This window comes from Elephas maximus, chromosome 4, assembly GCF_024166365.1.
Source record: "Elephas maximus indicus isolate mEleMax1 chromosome 4, mEleMax1 primary haplotype, whole genome shotgun sequence".
Taxonomy (NCBI): domain Eukaryota; kingdom Metazoa; phylum Chordata; class Mammalia; order Proboscidea; family Elephantidae; genus Elephas; species Elephas maximus.
The window spans coordinates 69,544,568-69,551,472 of NC_064822.1; the positions used below are offsets into that span (position 1 = coordinate 69,544,568).

Here is a 6,905-nt window from a genome sequence, read left to right on the forward strand (position 1 = left end):
CTCTTTTTTTTTTCTTTTTATTATGCTTCTGGTGAAATTCACAGCTCAAGTTAATTTCTCTTTCAAAAATTTATATGCATATTGTTTTGTGACATTGGTTGCAATCCCCAAAACGTGATAGAACTCTCCCCCCTTCCACTCCAGGTTCTCTGTGTACATTTGTCCAGTTCCTGTCCCTTCCTACCTTCTCACCCTGCTTTTGGACAAGATCTGCCCATTTGATCTCATGTATTTGAGCTAAGAAGGATGTTCCTCACTTGTGTTATTTTTTTTGTTTGTTTGTTTCATATTCCTGTCTAATCTTTGTCTGAATAGCGGGCTTCAGGAATAGTTTCAGTTCTGGGTTAACAGAGCACCGGGGACCCATAGTTTCAGGGGTTCCCCCAGTCTCTGTCAGACCAGTAAGCCTAATCTTTTTACATGAATTTGAACTCTGTTCTACATTTTTCTCCTGCTCTGTCTGGGACTCTCTGTTGTGATCCCTGTCAGGGCTGTAGTTGGTGGTAGCTGGGCACCATCTACTTCTTCTGGTCTCAGGCTGGTAGAGTCTCTGGTTCATGTGGTCCTTTAGTCCATTGGGCTAATATTTTCTTGTGTCTTTGGTTTTCTTCATTCTTCTTTGCTCCCAGTGGGATGGGACCAATAGATGTATCTTAAACGGCTGCTCGCAGGCTTTTAAGACCCCAGATGCTACTCACCAAAGTGGGACGTAGAACATTTTCTTTATAAACGTTGTTATGCCAGTTGACCTAGATAGCCCCCAAGACTAAGGTCCCCAGGCACCAGCCCCAGCTACTCGGTCCCTTAAAGTGTTTCAATGTGTCTAGAAAACTTCTATGCTTTTGCTTTGGTCCAGTTGTGCTGACTTTCCCTGTATTGCGTATTGTCCTTCCTTTCATCAGAGTTGACATCTGTCTGCTATCTAGTTAGTGGCTTCACCTCTCCCTCCCTCCACACCCTTGTAACCCTCAAAAAATGATTTTTTCTATGTGTAAACCTTTTCTTGAGTTCTTATAGTAGTAATCTCATGCAATATTTGTCCTTTTGTGACTGACTTATTTCATTCAGCATAATAATGCCTACCAAATTCATCCATGTCATGAGATATTTCATGGATTCATCATTGTTCTTTATTGTTGCATAGTATTCCATTGTGTTTACGTACTGTAATTTATTTATCCACTCATCTGTTGGTGGGCATTTAGGTTGTTTCCATCTTTTCGTTATTGTGAATAGTGCTGCAATGAACATGGGTGTGCATATGTCTATTTGTGCGATGGTTCTTACTTCTTTAGGATATATACCTAAGAATGGGATTGCTGGATCATCTGGTATTTCTATTTATAGCTTTTTAAGGAAGTGCCATATCATTTTCCAAAGTGGTTGTACCAGTTTGCATTTCTACCATCAGTGCATAAGAGTTTCAGTCTCTCCACAACCTTTACTGCATTTGTTATTCTGTGTTTTTTGGATTAGTGCCAGTATTGTCAGAGTGAGATGGCCTCTCAATGTATTTTTTTTTTAACCCACCTTTTTTTTATTGGTCAGCGTTTGCAGAAGTTTGTTACAAAACTGGGCCTGTGGAGTGTGGGGGCGTAGGTCTACCCTGTCAGATGCCAGCACAAGGGATAGCACAGTGCAGAACCCTGTGGCAGGCCACCTTCACCCCTAGAGGGCACAGAAAGTCACTCAAAGGGAAGGGGTCCCTGGGGCCCTACTCATTGGTGATGGCAAAGGGCTTCTTCACCTTGATCTTGCTATAGTCTGAAATTGTCACATCCTTTAGGGGCTTGTCCCAAGCATCTATCTTGGTGCTCTCCACCTTCCGTACTGCATCCATGCCTTCTAGAACTTTGCAAAACACCATATGCTTGCCATCTAACCAGGGTGTCTTAACTGTAGTGAGAAAGAATTGGGAGCCATTGTTGTCTTTGCCTACATTGGTCATGCTCACCCAGGTGGGCCCGTAGTGTTTTAGCTTGAAGTTCTCATTGGGGAAGCGTTCGCCATAGATGCTCTTTCCTGCAGCGCCATCTCCTAGGGTGAAGCCTCCGCCCTGGATTATGAAGTCCTAGATCATACAATGGAATTTGCTGTCCTTATAGCAAAACACTTTGTGTCTTATAGCTAAGGTCACAAAATGATCCACTGTTTTTGCAATAGTCTTTCCGAAGAGACTGATGACCATCTGCCCTACATCTTCATCTTAAATTCACAGGTCCAAGTGCACCTTGATGGTGACTTTGGGGCCCTTCTTTTCATCAGCCACAGAGGGCCCTGGGAGCATCAGGAGGGAGACCGAGCCCACAATGAGGGCGGAGGCGAAGAGCAGGTTTGTATTCCACCCTGGCAGGTGCAGTATCCACTAGAGAAGCAGCCCAGCAGTGGAGCTCAAGGCAGTTTTGATTTGCATTTCTCAAACTAGCATTTTCTCATGAGTCTGTTAGCCGCCTGAACGTCTTCTTTGGTGAAATGTCTGTTCATATCCTTTGTTCATTTTTTAATGGGATTATTTGTCTTTTTGTTGTTGAGGTGTTGTGCTATCTTGTAGATTTTAGAGATAAGACCCTTACTGGATATGTTGTAGCCAAAAAAATTTTTTTTCCTAGTCTGTAGGTTCTCTTTTTACCCTTTTTGTGAAGTCTCTTGATGAGCATATGTGTTTGATTTTTAGGAGCTCCCAGTTATCTAATTTATCTTCTGATGTTTATACATTGTAAATTATGGTTTGTATACTATTTATGCCATGTATTAGGGCACCTTGTGTTGTCCCTATTTTTTCTTCTATAATCTTTATCGTTTTAGATTTTATATTTAGGTCTTTAATCTATTTTGAGTTAGTTTTTGTGTATGGTGTGAGGCATGAGTCTTGTTTTCTTTTTTACACTTGGGCATTCAGTTTTGCCAGCACCATTTTTTAAAGAGACTGTCTTTTCCCCAATTAACGGACTTTGGGCCTTTGTTAAATATCAGCTACTCATAGATGGATGGATTTATATCTGGGTTCTCAATTCTGTGCCATTGGTCTATGTGCCTGTTGTACCAGTACCAGACTGTTTTGACTACCGTGGCTGTATAACAGATTCTAAAATAAGGTAGTGTGAAGCCTCCCACTTTGTCCTTCTTCTTCAGTAATGCTTTACTTATTCGGACCCTCTTCCTTTTCCATATAAAGTTGGTGATTTGTTTCCCCATCTTATTAAGAAATGCTGTAGGCATTTGGATTGGGATTGCATTGCATCTCTGGATTGCTTTGGGTAGAACTGACATTTTCACAGCGTTGAATCTTCCTATCCATGAACATGGCATATTTTTCCACTTATGTAGGTCTCTTTTGGTTTCTTGCAGCACCGTTTTCTTTGTTTAGGCCTTTTACATCCCTGGTTAGTTTTATTCCTAAGTACTTTATTTTCTTGGGGGCTATTGTAAATTGTACTGATTTGGTAATTTCCTTTTCGATGTCCTCTGTGTCAGTGTAGAGAAATTCTACTGATTTTTGTGTGTTTGTCTGGTATCCTGATGCTTTGCTGAAATCTACCAGTTCCTGTAGCTTTCTTGTGGATTCTTTGAGGTTTTCTGCATATAAGATCATATCATCTGCGAAAAGGGATAATTTACCTCTTCCTTAGCAATTAGTATGCCTTTTGTTTCTTTTTCTAGCCTTATTGCTCTAGCTACAACCTCCAGCACAATGCTGAATAAGAGTGGTGATGAAGGGCATCCTTGTCTGGCTCCTGTTCTCAAGGGGAATGCTTTCAATCTCTCTCCATTTAGAAAGATGTTGGCTGTCGACTTTGTATAAATGCCTTTTATTGTGTTGGAGAATTTCCCTTCTATTCCTGTTTTGCTGAGAGTTTTTATCAGCAATGGGTGTTGGGCTTTGTCAAATGCTTTTTCTGGGTCAGTTGATAAGATCATGTGGTTCTTATCTTTTGTTTTATTTATGTGATGGATTACGTCGATTGATTTTCTAATGTTGAACCATTCCTACATACCTGTTTTGAATCTCACTTGGTCATGATTTTTTTTTTGTTTTTTTTGATATGCCTTTGAATTCTGTTGGCTAGAATTTTGTTGAGGATTTTTGCATCTGTGTTCATGAGGGATATTGGTCTGTAGTTTTCTTTTTTTGGCTTGGTATCAGGGTGTTCTATCAGGGTTATGCTGCTTTCATAGAATGAGTTTGGGAGTATTCCTTCCTTTTTTATTCCTGAAATAGCTTTAGTAGTATTGGTGTTAACTCTTCTCTGAAAGTTTGGTAGAATTCTCCAGTAAAGCCATTTGGGTCATGGATTTTTTTGTTGTTGTTGTTGTTGGGATTTCTACTTTTATGGCATTATGATCAGAGAATATGCTATTATTTCAATGTTTTACGTTCTGTTAAGGCTTGCTTTGTGGCCTATAATGTGGTCTATTCTGGAGAATGTTCCATGTGCATTAAAAAAGAATGTTTACTTAGTTGTTGTTGGGTGGAATGTTCTGTGTATGTCTGTGAGGTCAAGTTGGTTGCTTGGAGCATTTAGATCTCCTATATCTTTACTGGGTTTCTTTCTAGATGTTCTGTCTTTCACAGAAAGTGGTGTGTTGAAGTCTTCTATTATTATTGTGGAGCTGTCTATTTCTCTTTACAATGCTGTTGGAGTTTGTTTTATGTATTTTGGAGCCCTGCTATTGGGTGTGTATATATTTATTATGGCTATGTCCTTCTGGTGTATTGACCCTTTAATCGTTAGTGTCTTTATCCTTTGTAGTGGATTTTGTTTTAAAGTCTATTTTTTTCAGGGATTAATATTGCCATTCTTGCACTTTTTGATTGCTGTTTGATTGATATATTTTTTCCTGTCCACTGAGTTTTAGTTTGTTTATATCTTTGTATCTAAGGTGTGTCTGTTGTAGACAGCATATAGATGGATTTTTTTTTTTTAATCCATTCTGTCATTCTCTGTCTCTTTACTGGTGCATTTAGGCCATTTACATTCAGTGTAATTATTGATAGGTATGAGTTTGCTGTTGTCATTTTGTTTTTTGTTTTTTTTTTTTGTGATGTTGACAGACTCTTTGTTCCACTTAATTTTGTGTGCTGAGTTTTTTATTTATGTATTTTCTTTTCATCTCTTTTACTATTGTTGATTTTGTGTTTACTGAGTCTTTAAGCTTTTCTTTTTTATTTTGGTGGGTAGGCATATTAGGTTCCTTTGTGGTTACCTAGAAATTTACCTTTATTTTTCTAAATTTAAATCAGTATTTTATTTCTTGATGTCACCTTAACTTCCTCTCCATATGAGTCAATGACTACACTGTTTATTCCCTCTTTTTTGTTTTGAAGCTATCATCGTTAACACATTGATGTCTCTGGTTCCTTTTGTTAAGTCTTTTTGCTTTGATTTGTTTTTGTGAATTCTCTATCTGGGTTGATAACTCATTGATCCATCCTGTGTCTTAGTCTTGGATTGTTGTCTGATGTTGTTGGCTCTCTAACTGGAGACTCCTATTACTATTTCTTGTAATTTTGGTCTGGTTTTCACAAATTGTTTTAATTTCTGTTTGTCAGGAAATGACCTAATTTTGTCATTGTATTTGATAGACATTTTTGCTGGATATATAATTCTTGGTTGGCATTTTTTTTTTTCTTCAAGGCTTCATATATGTCATTCCATTGCCTTCTTGCTTCTACGGTTTCTGGTGAGTAGTCAGAGCTTAGTCTTATTGGGTCTCCTTTGTAGGTGACTTTTTGTTTATCCCTAGTCCCTCTCAAGATTCTTTCTTTGTCTTTAGTTTTGGCAAGTTTGATTATGATATGTCTTGGTGACTTTCTTTTGTGGTCTACCCTGTATTGTGTTCATTGAACTTTCTGGATAGATAGCTTCTCATCTTTCATGATATTAGGGAAGTTTTCTGCAAGCAAACCTTCAACAATTTTCTTTGTGTTTTCTGTTATCCATCACTAATAAGTTTTTCCTCTGATAGTATCCTACATAATTCTTAGGTTTTCTTCATGGTTTTTCATTCATTCTTCTGGTTTTTCCTCAAACAAATTGGTGTCAAGGGATTTATCTTCAATCTCATTACTTCTGACTTCCATCGTCTCAATTCTGCTCCTATGACCTTCTATCTTCTGCTTGGTGTCTCTGTATGGTTTCTAGCAGCCTGTTTCTTCCGTCATTTTGGTCTTGTATTCTTTTCCCGAGTTCTACTATTACTTTGTCTGTATGTTCCTTGGCTTGGTCTGAATTTTGCCTGATTTCTTTCCTGACCTCTTGGAGAGCTGTGTATATTATTCTTTTGAATTCTGTCTCAGGTAGTTCCATTACCTTATCTTCTTCCAGAAAGTTTTCTGGTTCTTTATTTTGATCACTTGCCAAAACCATCTTGTCTTGCTTCTTCGTATGATTTGATATTGACTGTTGTCTCTGAGGCATCAATAAGTTATTATATTTATTTATTTATTGCATTTTTGTTTACTGCATCCTGTATTTTTGTTTTTTTTTTTGTTTTGATAACCCCGAGTAGGCTGGGTGTGTGAGCTACTTTGGTTGTTGGCATCATTAAAGCTCTCACGTTCTATCTCCATGTGGTCAGAGTAGCTACGAGGCGTACGAGCCCAGGAGTCCATTCATTGTTCTTGCATGAACACGGTTATCAAGGGCACAGGTGTCTGGGTCATTGGTCGCTGAGTGTGTGGTGCAGACTCTCCCCCTACAATTCGAGGTGGGCAGGACTATGTGGGGGTGTTGGGAGCAGGCACAGGTCTCTCATTGCAACGGGGGGGGGCAATGTGTAGGGAAAGGCAGGGGGCTGAAGACTGCCTCCAGGTGCCTGGTTGGACAGTGTGTCCCTATCCCCTAGAAAGTGTAATGAGGGGGCATAGTGCAGCCAGTCCTTGGGCACCCAGTGCCATTGGCTGG

At 39.1% G+C, this 6,905-nt stretch overlaps 1 pseudogene; it reads right to left on the reverse strand.

Moving 5' to 3' along the window:
* Window positions 1-1,714: 1,714 nt before the first annotated feature.
* On the reverse strand, window positions 1,715-6,368 carry LOC126076255 (peptidyl-prolyl cis-trans isomerase B-like; annotated as a pseudogene).
* Window positions 6,369-6,905: the final 537 nt, after the last annotated feature.